This window comes from Myotis daubentonii, chromosome 3 (genome assembly GCF_963259705.1).
Source record: "Myotis daubentonii chromosome 3, mMyoDau2.1, whole genome shotgun sequence".
Classification (NCBI taxonomy): Eukaryota; Metazoa; Chordata; class Mammalia; order Chiroptera; family Vespertilionidae; genus Myotis; species Myotis daubentonii.
The window spans coordinates 159,429,927-159,448,245 of NC_081842.1; the positions used below are offsets into that span (position 1 = coordinate 159,429,927).

The 18,319-nt window shown below is 39.1% G+C and overlaps 1 protein-coding gene across 1 annotated transcript in view; it reads right to left on the reverse strand.

Annotated features, from left to right (window-relative positions):
* ADGRL2 (adhesion G protein-coupled receptor L2) overlaps positions 1-18,319 on the reverse strand; it is a 288,043-nt gene that overhangs the window by 210,866 nt on the left and 58,858 nt on the right. The window contains exon 2 of the mRNA XM_059689062.1: positions 15,986-16,027. The gene's annotated coding sequence lies outside the window, so the exon portion shown is untranslated. The remainder of the gene's footprint in view (positions 1-15,985; positions 16,028-18,319) is intronic.

The window sequence follows — 18,319 nt, forward strand, 5'->3', positions numbered from 1 at the left end:
GGATACTAATGAGAGACGCCTGGCCCTGACTTTGCCTGCTCCTCCCCATCCTGCCTAGAGGAGGTTTCCTTGCTTGTGCTAATTTGGTTCTAGAACTGAGAGAGCCTGATGTTTGTAAGCATTTTTTTTTCTTACATGGAAGTGCCTGGGCCATAAGTATAAATTCGTCTAGAGTTTGTTTTAAAAAATTGTGTTTTTCAGCGCTGGCAGTAGTGTCACTGGCAGCTGTGTGGCCCATAGGGAACCAGAGGAAGAGAGAAGCCAAGCCAAGGTATACTGTGTCTGTGTGCACCTGCTCCCGATACAAATGGCCACCTGGATCCAGATGGATTCCACTTTGCTATTCTTGGCTAACCACACTGGGAAATGGCAGGTGTGCATGTAATAGCTTCCTGCCCATCTATAACCAACCTGAGGTGCCCTAAGTCCTGTGATAAGTGAGGAAATCGTGACAAAGAAAGGTTAACTTTCCTAAGGTGCCTAATGGTAAAAGGAGAATTAGAAGATGTGTCTTGGAGACTCTAAAAACTACACATCTTGTTTCAACTTTCTTTGAGCTAAAAAGCATTTTCCTCTGAAAACATTCTTAGATGTCAGAGCGCTATATTAAAAAGAAACATGTATATCTGCTCAGATTATAGCAAGACGAAGGCCAGGAGTTCACTACTCACTACTTTTAACAGCTCCTAAAGCACCTCTAGAAAATTCAGTGTTGTGCTCTTAAGGGCAGAGTTGGAGAAACATTGACTTACAAAATGCTGCCACGCTCAGACCCATTCGGTATTGTTCACCTTGGTAAATAATTCATTCAACAAACACACTGTGTGGCTACTGAGTGCCAGACAAAGATAAACAAACAGTCTCTGCCATCAAGAAGCTCACAGTCAGAGGAAGGAGAAAAATACAGAAAATACAGAAAATCAGAACAACCAGTGATACTGAGACTTTCAATCTCAATTCTCACAGCTGTGGAGATAGGAATGTTCAGCCCTTAAACAAAGACAAGAGAACTAAAATCAGAGAAAGGATGTCATGCTTCCCTTGAGGGACAAAATACGGGGAGATTACCATCTTGGTCTCAGCGATGCCAAAACTCCCCTCTTTCTTCTGTGTGATGCAGCCTACAATTTGTTTAAATCTTTAGCAAAGTAAGCACATTTTACCACAGATTTAAACTTGTCATGCAAATTACTTAAGTAAGAAGGGAGGAAAGCCCAGAGAAACCTACAGATTAAATCATTAAAATCATCATTGTAATAATACCACCTCACACAACCACTATTATTACATACCTATTATCGCTCCCTTCTCACAACTACATGAAGCACTGAAAGGGTAGATAATATTATCTGGATTTCACAGAAGAGGAAAGTAAGTCTCTGGGCTAATCATGGAAGGGGAGAAATTTACTGGCCTAAGGGCGGGGAAACAACCGTTTTTTGCAATGAGTATCCCTAACTAGCTGTTTTACTGTGGGCAACTCCACCCACCTTCTTAGGCCACAATTTGCTCATTATTAGAAGTAGAGGATCACAGATCTTTTGTCCTCAAATTAAGGACCCGTTAGAGTTATTTTTTAAATATATATTTTATTGATTTCAGAAAGGAAGGGAGAGGGAGAGAGAGATGGAAACATCAATGATGAGAGAGAATCATTGATCAGCTACTTCCTGCACGCCCCACACTGGGGATTGAGCCTGCAACCCGGCACGTGCCCTGACGGAATGGAACCACGACTGATGGCAGGTTGAATCACAGGTTGATGCTCAACCACTGAGCCACACCAGCTGGGTAAGAGCCCATTAGTTTTGATGTGATCAATCTGCAAGCTAGTATGTAGCGTGGTCAGGAATAGAATCCACCTGCTATTCCACGGCGTTCTAGGATTTCATGCTGCTTCTTAATAGTAAGCTGTAGGGAAACTTCCTGGTTTCCTGGGCATAGTTTGGTCAGATCAACAATTTAAATCCAATCTCCATTAAGTTATAAGTAGGCCACGCCAGTGAAAAGGTAGGTAAATAGTCCGTGCTGCTTAGAAGCTGTGAACCTACGTGTAAATGGGAGAACCTGCGGGTGGAGGAACACTGGAGACAAATCTAGAGGAACATATGTTGAGAGGCAGAGAAGTGATAGCACCACGTGACTGCATTACAAAGTTCCTGCCAGAGGGTGCGTTTCCAGTGCAGACCACAAAATTATCAAGACAGCACCATAGCTTCGTGTTAGGGACTTTCGTTTTGAAGTATTTGCAGAAACTTCCATTCCTCAAAGCAAAACACTGACAATTTCTTGACCAGCTTTGCTGATCATTTCATTTCCCAGAAGGCAGAGTAAGCAGTAAGGGGAACTCCTACTCTGGACCCAATTCTGACAGAAACCAGTAGGTAAAATGAAAATGATTGGAACCTTGGGGAAAAGCAGGCGTGCACTCTTGGAGTTTGATTTAAGCAGAGTTCTGCCTATGCAAACACAAATGATTCTAATGAGCAAGAAAGTGGGAAGGGAACTGAAGAAGCCAGTGGGCTGCACAGGGCTCTCCCGACAGGCTCTGAATTTAAAACAGCGTGCGCCGAAGATGGCAAAGGGGGACACATAATCAAGCACAAATATATGAAGGTGGCAAAGACCTATAAAAATAACACCAGCAGGACTCGAGTACAAGCTGGGGCTTGTGAAAGATGCTAAGAACAACCAAAAATGATTTCCTTAGCATGAAATGAGGAAGAAGATCAATACAGGAATAAGCCCAGTTTTTAAATTGAAAACACAAAATTCATCCATGAAAGAGAGAAAGCAAAACGTCTTTACTCCTTTATGTTTCTTCCCTGTTGGCTCATTAATACCTCTGCTCGCATGTCATCTCTTCAGAGAGGACCCTAACCACCTTCTCTGAAATAATCCTCTCTGACATTCTCGTATGAGAAAAGACTGAAAGAATTGAGGAACCTTAGCCTGAACATTGTTATATTTGATAGCTATATCAGAATAGTATAAACATAAAAATCACAGTTTTAATTATTATTTAGCATTTACTATTTACTAGCAAGGTGATAAACATTTTACATTGATTAATGTGAGCCACGACTGCAAGAAGTGGGTTCTGGTTACAGATTAGAAAATTGAGGCTGAAAGAGACTAAGTAACACGTCCGAGCAATAAAAGCTGACAAGTAGCAATGCTTGACTTTGAACCCAGGTCTGTCTTCTTCAGTGCCTGCCCACGAATCCTCTACAGCAGATTTCCCTCACTAGAAGGAAACAAGATAACAAGATTATGTTATGTGTGTGTGTGTGTGTGTGTGTGTGTGTGTGCGCGCGCTTGACATGTGTGGTGATGAATTATGTAAAATAATAGTGCATCTAAACTGTTTAAAGTACAAAGTCTAGAAAGACATATATAAAAGTGTTAAGTGTGGTTGCCTTGGGCACTGGAAATATGGCTATTTCCTTCTTCTACCTACTTCTTCCAATTTCCCAAATCTCCTTCACTAAAACTTAATAAAAATCTCACCTGTATTTTCGGAGTTAAAAACTAAGTGAGAGAGGGATTGACTTTATTCCAAATGGCCCAAAGAAGCTGGATTAAGATGCTTTTGATGTGTGATGAGGCACATTTCCATTTAAAAACAGAGCCCCTTGTAGTCAGAATTTTTCAAATATACAAAATCTGGATAGAACAAACAGCAAGCTTGCTGTGCCTGGAGATGCTAACCAAGTTTGGAAACACTAAAATCTTGTTGTACTATGTGGTCAAAATTATAATCCAAAGACTCCACAACGTTAGAAATATCAGCCGGGAAGAAATAACCCAAGGACTAGGTGATTGGCTAGGATTGCATAGGTTAATGGAGGACATAATCTGACTTTATTTTAAGTTGTTTCAGTGATCATATTCAGTTCTGAGAACAGCGTTTTAAGGAAGCTATGAATGGAAAGATTACAAAACTTTCAGTATTGAGCAGCCTACATGGGAAAGGAACTTAAAAAAACATAGGTTTTTTTCTCATATGAGAAAAGACTGAAAGAAAAGGCTGGTATATCACTTCAAGCTGAGCCCTTTCAGTCTGCTTAAGGGGCCTTGTCTTATAAGTACTTTTAATAAAATATTTGTATAGTGCGTACCTGAATGTATACATTTTGAACAGGAAAAGGAGACCATGGATCATATTTAGTTTTTCTAACAGCCTTTTACAAAGTATGCACAGAGAGCAAAGACTCTACTGAAAGAGGTCATGCTCATTTGTTTATTCAAGTTTCAGGGTCCTTCTGGCTGTTGACAACTGAGCACAGAATAAGTAAGTGGTCCCTCCAGGAAGTGTCATTTGGGCAAGACCTCTACTCACACACTCTACCTCTCTGCTTCCATTCCAGGCTTGTGGAGGCATCCTACTTATTATTTTTTTAACTAGGAGTTTCTTTGACTAAACTGAAAACTTCAAAAATTCAGGAATCATGTCATGTTTTAATCTTCCTATCTATATATATAAAACCCTAAGCAACCAGATGACTGGCTGGTAGCTATGATGCACACTGACCACCAGGGGGCAGATGCTCAACACAGGAGCTGCCCCCTGGTAATCTGTGCGCTTGGACAGGGGGAGCGCCACTTAGCTGACCAATGGGCACCAGGTGCCTGGCTCATGGCTGGTGAGCGCAGCTGCGACAGCACAAGCCTCTCCCGCAGATACTCTCCCTGCACAACCCCCCCTCCTCCAACCTCCCCCACCGCACTGCAGCGGCTGCAGAAGTCCACTGGTCCTGCAGGCCAGGCCGAGGGACCCCACCAGTGCACGAAGCCGTGCACCAGGCCTCTAGTATTATATAATGCTTGATATAATAGACACAAAGCAAATACTGACTGGATCAATTAGTTTGGCAAGATTTCCTTTTGTTATCAACTATGGTTGGAAAAGCACCTTTGATATCAAATACAGACTAACAGCAGAGTTTCTCTCTAAGGATTGCCATCATTTGTTATTTTTTTCTAGGGTTGTTATTTATGTTTCCTATCTATGCTTAGATACAAAGACCCAGTGCTTCAGCCTTGAAGCCTTTTTTATTTAAAGTAGAAGAGCAGTATTATTTTTATTTTCAAGGTATAAAGCTGTCAATTTTTTGCCAAGTGATGAGTATATAACATCGAATTTATAATATTAAGGATTATAGTAGAATTTGAGATGTTACAACCTTCTTTTTTAAGGTGAACTCTAAACCCCCTTTTACTTGTGATCCTACCACACAGTCAGTATCAGTATGTACAGGGCCAGGCCACAAAATCACTACAAGAGAAGTAATGCTTCTGCCAGCCCTTGCTCACAGTTGGAGGCAGTAGTGAAAGGGATGTCCTCATGCTGAAACACTTTACATATAGCGAACAGATTGGCTAGGCTTCATTTATTTCTACTATTATACATATTGAAGTGTCTTTATGGTATTTTTGTAGCTTCTCAAAAGACAGACATATTGTAACATAAAATAGATGTGGACCTTTGACAAAAACATTCTTGAAATACACTGTGAATGTAAAAGACTCACAACTTCAAAAGAGTGCAATTAGATTTATTATTCCTAAAACACTGTGATCACGGAAGGCAAGTAAGAAATGTGCACAAAAAGCTAAAGTCAGAAGTTTTGGGTAAACTGTCACATGACCTTTAATAAAAAGATGGTCAAATTAAAGCAACAGATGTCCACTATTCATAAGATCAACTTAGGAACCGATTGGAAATACCAATTTCTAGCCTACCTGCCTGTAGATTCTTATTCAACAGATATGGTCTAGAGGCCCAGTGGTCAGCAAACTCATTAGTCAACAGAGCCAAATATCAACAGTACAACGATTGAAATTTCTTTTGAGAGCCAAATTTTTTAAACTTAAACTATATAGGTAGGTACATTGTTATTAACTTAATTAGGGTACTCCTAAGGCTTAGGAAGAACCACACTCAAGGAACCAAAGAGCCGCAGTTTGCCGACCACGGGTCTAGATCAGTGGTTCTCAACCGTGGCTGCACATTAGAATCACCTGGGAATCTTTTTAAAAATCTTGATTTCTGGGCCTCATCCTCCGGAAATTCTGTTTCTTTGTTATGGGGTGAGGCCACAACATTAGTAACAAAGAAACAGAATTTCCAGAGGATGAGGCCCAGAAATCAGGATTTTAAAAAGATTCCCAGGTGATTCTAATGTGCAGCCAAGGTTGAGAACCACTGCTCTAGACAGAGCCTGAAGATCTGGAATTAAACATATGCCACCCAAAATTCCGGTGCACAGCCAGGCTTAGGAACCATGGACTGTGCACTGGGGATAAGAAGAGCAGACAGAAGACTTTGTTGTCAACAAATTCACAATTAAGTGGCGTGACCATGAATACTTGATTTAGAATGAAGAAAGCTGATGGTTGGTTACTGGTATGTTTCAAGCAAGGAAAGCAAAGCCTAAACTAAGGTAGTAATGCTGGGAACAGAGAGTAAAGCAGATACTTGGGAGACATTTTGTGGGTAGATTGGACAGACAGGGTTGTTTCCTCTGAGAACTCTCTCCCTGGCTTATAGATGATGGTCTTAACCCTCTATCTTTACATGGTCTTCCTCTGTGTGTATCTGTTCTAATATCTTCTTTTTGAAAAATTTTAAATTTTTTCAATTACAGTTTACATTCATGATTATTTTGTATTAGTTTCAGGTTGTCTTAATCTCTTCTTATAAGGACGCCAGCCATATAGGATTAGTCTCACTCCAATGACCTCGTCTAACCTTAAATACTATTTGCAACTATAGTCATATTCTGAGGTTTGGGGGTTTGGACTTTGACACATGTATTTGGGGTGGGCGGAAGGGGGACCCAACTCAGCCCATAATACCTAACTAGTAAATAAATTAAAATGGACCAGCCAGGTCCTTAACGGAGCATGAAATGCTCCCTAATTTTTATATTCTTCCCTTAACTTTCAGCTCCTTCCCCTTTTGTTCAGGTTATGCAAAATCTCAGGTAGAAAGTAATTGGGAAATAATATTATACCCAGGAAGGGCTTCTTGCTAGAATCCCGTTAATACCAGAAGTTTAATTGTCTAAATACTAGTGGTCCTAAACCTTGTCATAAGAAATAGTCTTAGGGAATCCTTCTTACATTGACCTGCCTCGGGAATAATTCAGAAGGAAGAGGTACAATCTGGTCAAGGCAGGGCTTCAAAAGAACTTACCTGAGGACTCTTTCCAGTTTCCTTCCCATGTGGTGAAAAAGGTATTCAAGTTATTTTTCATTCATTGCCTTCTGTGACTATCAGCATGCAGGGAAACCACCTCAGAATTTAATTTTATTTATAAAGTGTACTTATCAGGACCATTTTGGTTGTAAGTTACAGAGACAACTCAAATAATCAAAGGCACTTTACTGATTCGTAGACCCCTAGAAAGTTTAAGAACTGGAATGAAGTTTCAGATTCAGCTTTCCTTGGGATCCGTCCACCAATACATTCTCACTAGACCTGAGATTCTATTTGTAATTCCAGTTTTAAAATGACTAGGAAGACTATGATAGGAACCATGAGAAGTTTTATTTCACATTCACAAAATGGATTTAAGAAAACATTGAAGTATCTGACAATATTAAGTGCTAACAAGAATGCACCATCATTTGAACACTTATCTTTACATTCTTGGTAGAGGGTGTCAAATGGATACTTTGTACAACAGTTAGGAATTATCTAATAAATTTGAAATTTTCCACACTCAGTGTCCAGTAATTTCATTTTCAAGTATATATTCTAGAGCAGTTTCTCAACCTTCCACAATTGACATTTCAGTTCAGATATTCTTTGCTGTGGGGGCTGTCCTGGCCTTTAGAGCATCCCTGGCCTCTACCTACTAGAAACCAGTAGCATCCCCCAAGTTTTGAAACCAAAAATATTTTCACACATTGACAAATATTCCCTGGGGAGCCCAATTGGTCTAGGTTAAGAAGCACTACCCTAGAGAAATTTTTATACATTTCCACTTATACATGTTCAAAATGTTCATAGAAGCATGATGTGTAACAGTAAAAAACAAAAAACTGGAAGCACCCCAAAGCCATCAGTGTGGAAGGAGACAAATAAATTATGTCATTGAATGGGACACTACAAAACAGGATAAACTCAGAACTCATGGATATGGACAACAGTGTGCTCATTGCGAGGAGGGAGGGGGATAGGTGGAGGTGGGAGGGGGCATAGAGGGGATAAATGGTGATGGAAAATAAACAAGCAAACAAACAAATAATAAAAAACAGTATAAATTAATGAATTATATTTATGTGCTGCAAATGGTTAAAACCCAGGAACATGACGTTGAATGGAAAAGTTACAAATACATATCTTTTAATTTACATATTATTGCAAGCATGTAAACCAAACAATAATATGTTTAGGGATACAAATACATGAGCTAAAATTACAAGGAAAAACAAGGGATAGAGAAAATTTAGTTTTGGTTAAAAAAGGTTAAGGAATTTTAAAAGGCTACACAGAGAGCTTGAAAGGTATACAGGGAACTTGGATATCTATGATTTGTTATTTCTTATGTATTTGCAATTTTATTTTTTAGCTACTAAATATTTAAAAACACTTTCCTTTAAAAATAAGAAGCAAATATTTTAACTTTAAAAATAATGTAAAACAATTCAATAACACACCTGAAATGTCTTTTGATTTATTTCATGATTTTGATTTGTATATTTGAACTGATATGAAATGGTAATAAATCATTTGAGAAGCCAACTTTGGATATTGCTTAGGAAAGTTTGGAGGTTAAAACAAACTCTATTAACCACTCATCAAGAAAGACGTCCTGTCTTCAAAGCAATGGCTACTAACAGATAACATAGAACTAACTGCTTTAAAAGCAGTGCTTTTTTTTTTTTTTTTAATGGATAATCTAGTGACTGTAATCAGTGCACGAAGTGAACTCCCTCTTGTAAAAAGCCCCATCAATTGTTTTTTGCTAATTAAGATGAATATTATTCTTGTTAAATGAACCAAAAAGTTTGTTTGAAACCGGAAATCCCAACAGAGATCTATATTCTGCAAAAATAATTGCATGCAATTTTAATTGAAAGAAAAGGAAAGGACTGTTTTTATCTTTGCTTTTTTCCAAATCTTAAAAGTAATCAATCTGTTGGCTAATTAATAATGATTTAATACTACTATCATCTGACCTAAAAATTGACATTGGATATATTGGAAAAAGTGGTGGAATTTTAAAAGATAAATGGCAAAATGACTATTGACTACAATTAACTCCAATATAAAATTTTTGTCTTTAATGAAATTAGAACATTTTTATTAATGTTCTCAGAAGTAAAATATATTATACTAGTGGCCTGGTGCATGGATTCGTGCACACTGAAAGTAAATTAATTAGAAGAAATATTTTAACACATTGCGTACCGCATAGAAATCTCTAAAACATATGCCAGGGACCGCACGTTTTTGGGCAAACTGCACGTTATTTAAATCATCATATTGCACTTTAGGTGTTGTTTTTCAATAATTATAACATTTTTATTTACAAAAACAAACAATTAAAGTTCCTAGTACTTTTTTAACGTATGGTACTTCGTAAAACATTTTCCTCTATGAAGAGGGACCAAACAAAATTTACATAAGTATCTAGATTCGCTCCTTTTTCCATGGGCGTGAAAAATGAGAACACTTGTGAGCGGTCCTTAACAGATGGCGCGTGAAACACGAGAAAACTCCTGAGCAGTACGAAATGTGTTAATATTGTTATTCGCCCTTTCTCTATAATAGAAGTGTCAACCAAATTCACAATCAACAATGACAGATCGAAACACACATGTGTGGTTGGCGTCGCTTTATATGTTTTGCACATGTGTGAGTCAATTTAGCCTTTTATATATATAGAATAAACTTGCTTAATTAGACCTGCCTTCTGATTTAGCTAAACTTTCTCCAGCCCAGTGAAGCACCCCAACTTCTCTTTCGGGTAATTGTCAGCAACACAGCAGTAAATATCAACATGAAGCAGATTATTATTTTAGATCACACAGGGAGAACAAAAAGTAAAATATTTAACTGCAACAGTGTTTGACTATATTCTGTACAGTGAGAAAACCTGAAGTCATTTTCAAGGCCCACCATTTCTTACTTCTTTTCAGTCAGGTCAAGTTTCTAAGCTTTCTAAATCTCCGTTTTCTGGCTAATGAAAAGAAAATAGGATTCCACCAAGTCTTCTATCTACCTACTCCAGGGCTTCTGTGAGGATCAAATGAGATGAGGCACGGGAAAATGCTTCACAGACATTTGGTTAAAGTGTACAATGTTTGCATCAGGCTATAAAGAAGTCATGTTCCTGGGCTGAAGAAACTCCAAGGAGGCTAGTCACTAGGGAGAAGAAGCTGGTGTTGTTACGTGACGTTATTACCCGGCGCCCTCAGCCACCATTTCTGGGCTTGGCTGGCTGTGAGCTGCATTTTGTGCCATGGGGTCTCAGCAGCATTGGCTGCAATTTGGTGGGGTGTGACTCTGGGATGGTGGCGGGCCTGTGTCCCACACGGGGGAAGCTGAGTGTTGCTTTGTGGACACCAGGTCCATGGTGCCTTTTCTCTGTAAATGGCCAGTGTATGTCACGGCAGCTCCTGCATTGAGTGTCTGGTGGTCAGTGTGCATCTTAGCGACCTGTCAGACGGTTGGACAGTTAGCATATTAGCCTTTTATATATATACTAGGGGCCCGGTGCACGAAATTCGTGCACTGGGGGTGTGTGTGGGGGAGTGTCCCTCAGCCCAGCCTGCCCCCTCTCACATACTGGGAGCCCTCAGGCGTTGACCCCCATCACCCTCCAATCGCAGGATCGGCCCCTTGCCCAGGCCTGATGCCTCTGCCAGAGGCGTAGACCCCCATCACCCTCCGATCGCCTGATCGGCCCCTTGCCCAGGCCTGACGCCTCCGCCAGAGGTGTCAGGCTTGGACAGGGGACCCCCATCTCCCCATGATCACTGGCTCTGGCCCCCCCTCAGGCCTGAGGCCTCTGGCCCAGGAATCATGCCTGGGCAGGGGACCCCCATCTCCCTCTGATCACTGGCTCCACCCCCCGCCCAAGCCTGATGCCTCTGACCCAGGCTTCAGGCCTGGGCAAGGGGATCATCATATCCCCCCAATCCCCGGCTCCGCCCCCTGCCCAGGCCTGATGCCTCGGCCAGAGGAGTTGACCCTCATCACCCTCCAATCACCAATCACTGGATCGGCCCCTTGACCAGGCCTGAGGCCTCTGGCAGAGGTGTCAGGCCTGGGCAGGGGACCCCCAGCTCCCCGCGGTTGCAGGCTCCGCCCGGCTGAGGCGTCCGGCTCGGGCAGCGGGGACCCGCAGCTGCAGTGGCCCCGCGATCGTGGGCTCCGCTTTAGGCCCAGGCAAGGGACCCCTAGCTCCCGGGACTGCCAGCTTTGACCGTGCCCAGCTCCCATCGCTGGCTCCACCCCTACTTCCTGCTATCACTGGCCAGGGCGGAAAAGGCACCTGATTCTCCGATCATGGCTGGGGGGCAGGGCAAAGACGCCTTTGCCCTGCCCCCCAGCTCTTAGCTCCTCCCTGGGTTTCTGATCACTGTCAGTGGCAGGGGGCTTCTTCCTGCTTTCCCTTTCCCCTCCCTGCATTGTGCCTACATATGCAAATTAACCGCCATCTTGTTGGCAGTTAACTGCCAATCTTAGTTGGCAGTTAACTGCCAATCATAGTTGGCAGTTAATTTGCATATAGCCCTGATTAGCCAATGAAAAGGGTATCGTCGTACGCCAATTACCATTTTTCTCTTTTATTAGATAGGACTAGGGGCCCGGTGCACGAAATTCGTGCACAGGGTGTGTGTGTGGGGGGGGGGGGGGAGTGTCCCTCAGCCCAGCCTGCCCCCTCTCACATACTGGGAGCCCTCAGGCGTTGACCCCCATCACCCTCCAATTGCAGGATCGGCCCCTTGCCCAGGCCTGACGCCTCTGGCCTAGGCGTCTGGCCCGGGCAGCGGGGACCCGCAGTGGCAGCGGGTGGCGCCGCGATCATGCGGGCTCCGCCCCTGCCCCTGCAGGACGCCTCTAACTGAGGCGTCCGGCCCGGGCAGAGGGGCCCCACAGCTGCAGCGGCCCCGCGATCGTGGGCTTCGTTTTAGGCCCAGGCAAGGGACCCCTAGCTCCTGGGACTGCCAGCTTCGACCGTGCCCAGCTCCCATCGCTGTTCCACCCCTACTTCCTGCTATCACTGGCCAGGGCGGAAAAGGCACCTGATTCTCCGATCATGGCTGGGGGGCAGGGCAAAGGCGGCTCCAGGGCCGCCTTTGCCCTGCCCCCCAGCTCTTAGCTCCCCCCTGGGTTTCCGATCACTGTCAGTGGCAGGGGGCTTCTTCCTGCTTTCCCTTTCGCCTCCCTGCATTGTGCCTACATATGCAAATTAACCGCCATCTTGTTGGCAGTTAACTGCCAATCTTAGTTGGCAGTTAACTGCCAATCTTAGTTGGCAGTTAATTTGCATATAGCCCTGATTAGCCAATGAAAAGGGTAGCTCGTACGCCAATTACCATTTTTCTCTTTTATTAGTGTTGATAGATTGTTGATTGAAGACTAGATGCTGTGACTATTCACAGAACTATGCATTCAATCCTTGCTCATTAAGTACAGCCAGAATTGGGAATGAGAGGAAATATCTATTTTGTTGAAATACAGATTAATTATATTGAGAAAATTGTTTTATTTAAATAGTTGACATTTATCACCAATCTATTTTTAAAAACTTGGTAATGCTGAAAATTTATTGTTTTAAAGTTTAGCTTTAATAGATATATGATTACAAAATACGTATCTACATTTCAATTCCATTCATATAGTAATCCAGAATGTCTGTGTGCTTAAATTTGCACACTTGCAAATCAAAAAGAAAGAGTTTGAATAGACAGATGTTTTATTTATCCAATAATTTATCATATTAATCTTGCACTGGTTATAGACAGGAGGTTAATTTTGTTAATATGCTTTCTAAAATGCTATGTTATGTTAGTTGTATTAATGGTGGTATAGAATGGATACAAAATAAAATTATGAATTTTGATTCTCCAATCTAGCATATTAGTATCTTGGCAGCATAAAATTTTTTAAAATATACATTTCTATATACAAATACATGTAGGAATTTCGTTCCTCACTCTTAGAAAAGACTAATGCTATATTTCCTTTCATACATAATATACAGTGTTATCTCATTCAAAGCAAAGTGAGAAAATCCAGGTTAAATTTTAAGGTACATTTTAAAAATAATAATATGGAAAGAATATTATCAAAATACACAATGCATAATCCCTCTCTTACACAATATAATTTAGATGAGGCTTTCAGTATAAGTGAATTTTGCAAATGAATGAAATTTATCCTTTTATTCATTAAAACCTTTCTTATTCTTATAACTCCAAATCTCGCAGTATTGTCTTATTCTCTGTATAATAAGTTTAAAGATATATCCATTTTATTGCAAAATTTTAGGGCTAGAAAGGAATTTAGATTTTATAAAAAATCTTCCAGTATAACTGCCTGATTTAACACATAAGGAATTTTAAACCCAAGTATATGAAATATCTTACTCAAAATCATACAACTGGTCTTTAGTCCCTCAATTTTTACCAGTGGGGAATGGGTACACAAAGACTTTAACTTTCAGTGCTCTAAGCTTTTGTAGTATCATTTTTAGTTTGTGAGGTAGACAATCACAAAACCAGTTCTGGAAGTGAAGATTTGGGAAGCATTAATGTGAATAGTATTTACTCCATTTTTATTATAACAATACACATTTTCTCATGTGTGTTCAGTACTATCAATGATAGAAAGGTGTCCCTGGCCAGTTTTCTCAGTGGTTAGAGCATTTGCCTGTGCACTGAAGGTCACCAGTTTGATTCCTAGTCAAGGGCAAGAACCTCGGTTGCAGGTTCTATCCCTGGCCCCAGTTGGGGTATGTGCAGGAGGCAACCCATTAACGTGTCTCTCTCACATTGATATTTCTCTCTCTCTCTCTCTCTCTCTCTCTCTCCTCATCCCTCCCTTCCACTCATAGGCCTGTGCATTGAAGGTCACGGGTTTGATTCCTGATGTGTGAATTTATTTTTAAAGTTTTACTTTCATATTTTAGCCTTTTCTGGCCAGACCTTTTGTTCTTCTGAAAAAGTTCAAAAAATAATAAATTCTTATGTACTGAAAACCAATGTGAAGTTTCAGATCTTTTTATTTTAGTTTTTAAACCATTATTTTTTCACACATATGCCTAAATCCAAGCTGCACTTTTGTATTGGAGTAAAATTAATAAAATAGCTTTACCCTCACTTTCAATATTTTATTTTTTATCAAATTAATTTTTATTTTAATCCTACACCAGGATATTTTTCCATTGATTTTTAGAGAGAATGGAAGACAGAGGGAAAGAGAAATATTGAGAGAAATTTGGTTTCCTCCTGCCTGCACCCCAACCAGGGCCCTGGCCGGGGAGGAGCCTGTGACCAAGGTAGGTGCCCTTGACCAGTATTGAACCTTTGGTCCACAGGTCAATGTTCTATCTATTGAGCCAGACCAGCTAGGGTTAATTAATTTTTATTTTGTACTAGAGACCCGGTGCACAAATTCGTCCACAGGTGGGGGGGTCCCTCGGCCTTTCTGGCGACCAGGGCCGATCGGGGCTGGCTGGCCGGGAGGAGAGACTGCGGGAGGTTGGCTGTGGGAGTGCACTGACCACCAGGGGGCAGCTCCTGCGTTGAGCGTCTTCCCCCTGGTGGCCAGTGCTTGTCATAGCGACCAGTCTACCAGTTGTTCGGTTGACCAGTCGTAACAGTCACTTAGGCTTTTATGATTAGGTAATTTTTTTTTAATGGTATAAGATTATTTTTATTATGAAATTGGTACAGTTTCAAATAGCATATTTCTCAAAAAGTGCTTCTGTTTTTATTATAAGACTAATACATACTTAATCTAGGAAATTCAGAATGAAGAAGGAATGAAGACTACTAAACTACACATTTTCCTGCTGTTTTGTGTGATTTTGTGAATCTTTTTTTCTAAGCCTACAATATGATCCCAGTATTCTCTCCCCTCAATACACAAGCACACAGGCACACAACATATAATGTCTGTATTTTGTGCCCTACTATTTTTAGTTAACATAGTACTTTTTGATGATTGATTTATTTCAAAGTGATTTTTTTTTCTACAGTGAGAAATTCCTTCTTTCATATGGAATATCTAAGAACCACTTGGAGGAAACCTTCATAGGGGACAACTTGCTGAGCAATATCATTTTATATTGACTTTTCGCATTCAATAAGATTAATTTTATTGTTATTTAGATTGTAAAGAGGTTACAGTTAGAGACTAAAATTAAATATTACCTTTTAAAGTAATAAAGCATAAAGACAACAAAACTATGTGTTTAGACAAAATCATACAGTAACTAATTTGCCTAGAAGTTATGATATATGTTCTTAGAAAACAAATACTTTTAAAATTCACAGATGCTGCAAAGTCCCAGTCAAATATAAATGACAATCAATTTTTATGTAACATTATAAATTCCAAAGAATTCATATTCACTCACTCATTCTCAATTTGTACCACTGAAATACTTTTTCTTTCTGCTCACAGAATGTAAACCACATTTATTTCTATATCTGTGATATTTTTAAATAACTTATTCCAGATAACAAAATATGAACTATACTATGTTCAACTGCAATCCTCCAGAAAAAGCAAAACCTTATATTCCCTTTGAAGAGCCTCTAGCATGCTTGGTGAGAATTTTGAACTGGTTATAGAATTTGAATGTAACATCTATTTACTTCAAGAGTATAAGCTACTTTATAATTATCAGATCATTCAACACATTTAACAATGATATTTCACTTTTACTATAATAATTCACTTTTTCTCATCTGTGTTCAGTACTATCAAATGTAGAAAGTGCTTTTTACTCACCATTCTGGGAAAGATGAAATTTATCATTGTGCCATAAATTCCCTGGAAAGCAAAGAAAATATTATGCATTATAACCCCATTCACAGGAATCCTAACTGCCAAGTGTAATGCATCAGAAACAAAACAAAAATGAAGTAAATCTATTGCAGAAAATACAAATTAGTGTTGTAAGAATTCTTGAATCTGTATTATATGCCTTTGGACAGAGCTACTTTAGGATTAAGTAATTGTTGTGATAAGTACTTTCAAAGTCAAGAATAAAACATTTTATTTTCCACAAAACAAATCTTATAGGCTCAAGAGAATATTGTCATCAGGTGTTGTTTTGTGTGTGTGTGTGTGTGTGTGTGTGTGTGTGTGTGTGTGTTTCTTCTCCCCTTTGGCTCTGTAGAATTTTACATTTGATAGACATGGATCAACTGTATAGTGCCTAAAACTCGAAGGGAAAATTGAGGGGCCGTTTACTTTCCTAAAGTCAACATAATGACCATTTTATCATTTATATGTAAGTAAATTTCCTGTTTGGAATCTTGAACTAAAAATCTGATGTAAAAGCTGAAAAACAAAATTAGGAATGCAAACTCCTCATTTTCCCCACTGAATAAATGATGATAAAGAACCATCCACTTTCTTATGATTTTCTTTTTATTATAAACATGGTTTTAATTGCATCACATGATAAAAATTAGAAAAAAATTGTATTTTGAAATGGTATTTGTTACTGTTTTTTAAATTTTAAATTAGCATTACTTTCACGTTTTTATTAGTACAAAATAAGCTCAACATCTCTAATATAAAGGAACATGTCAGAGTGTAAGAAAATATGCTTTTCTTACATCCTGATAATTAATGTTAGTGTCAGTCATTTTCTGTATGTTTTTAAGTATCCTAAACTTAATTTAGAAAACACATTCTGAATTCATCTCCTTCTGCCAAAATTAGATGATGGCTAAAGAAATTTTAATAGGTAACATAAGCAGAAAAGGAATTTGCTTGAATTTTTGGATGATGATGTTTCAGATCTTTCAATATTACAAGTGAAGTATTTTGAATAAAAATTATAGTGTGTTATTGTAATTTGAAACCATTATTTCCAGGAAAGGTAATACTTCTGTAAATGACAACTGGCTAAAATTTCAAAGTATAAATATTATGTTCACAAATCTACTGACTTTTTGCTGGAGAATAAAATTATTATTTAAAGTGTATCTTAAGATTTTCACATAGAGAATATCTTATTTTTTAGATTTTTTCTCTTTTAGAAACATTTGGATAGTAAATATGGAAGTTTGGAAGTTGTAATAATTTAGGAATTCTCCCCACAAATGCAGTTTCTTTTAAGGAAACTATTTTTCATAGTAAATAAAAATATTAATTTATTTTAAAATTTTTACTTATTGATTTTTAATGAAATATTTTTAATGGAAAAAGTTTAAACGTAGACATACTTTGTTGCATGTGGTTTTTATTCCTAAAGAATTATTAATACAATTTTTGATATTATAACTCATATTTATAATTTCTAAATGAATTAAATATTTATCGAAGTATTTTAAACACTAGCTCCTGAAGAGGGCAGCACGTTCTAGATATTACTGAATTCCAACCTCAAATATGACAGCTTTGGCTTTAGTACACTTTTTTAAGAACTAGAGGGAAAAATCGGATATTTTTTATAGATGTCTACTCCCATGATACAAATAATCCAGCAGAAAATTCTAGGCAGCTGCATCCAAGGTCAAAACTGTAATTGATTATTAGACACCTAAAGCAATGTATTTAGAAAGGGTACAACAAAACTCTAGTAAATAGACTTTCCATGAGGAATGTGTTTTATCTTACTACTGTAGACAACTTTTCCTATTGGCAGTGCATTGACTTTCAGAACTATTAAAGGGGTTAGATTTAATTATCTTCTTGCACATTTCATTTCAATTGCTATGGCAACATTAGTTGCCTCAGCAGCAATGCACACTTTAATCAGATATTTCCTCCTCGTTTCGTTATGAGCCAAAACTGTAGTCAAATTTACAACCAAGTCCTGATGAATCTGATAACACTTCTTACAATTTATTGGGCAACTTGCCGCCACCCACACATACAAATATTTTCAGAGAGGCTTGTAGCTGTTGGGCAAGTATAAGACTTGATAAGAATACAGTATGCATTTGGACTTTCCTACTTCATTTTTTTTTTCTTTTGCTAAATTTGCCACCTTTACTCTATTAGAAGTTTTCTACCAATTCAAAATGCACTCCAATAAGTCACTACCATGGGTCACCTGACCTCAATAGGCATAGGTAAACCAACGAGTAAAGGAAACAACTTTCGATA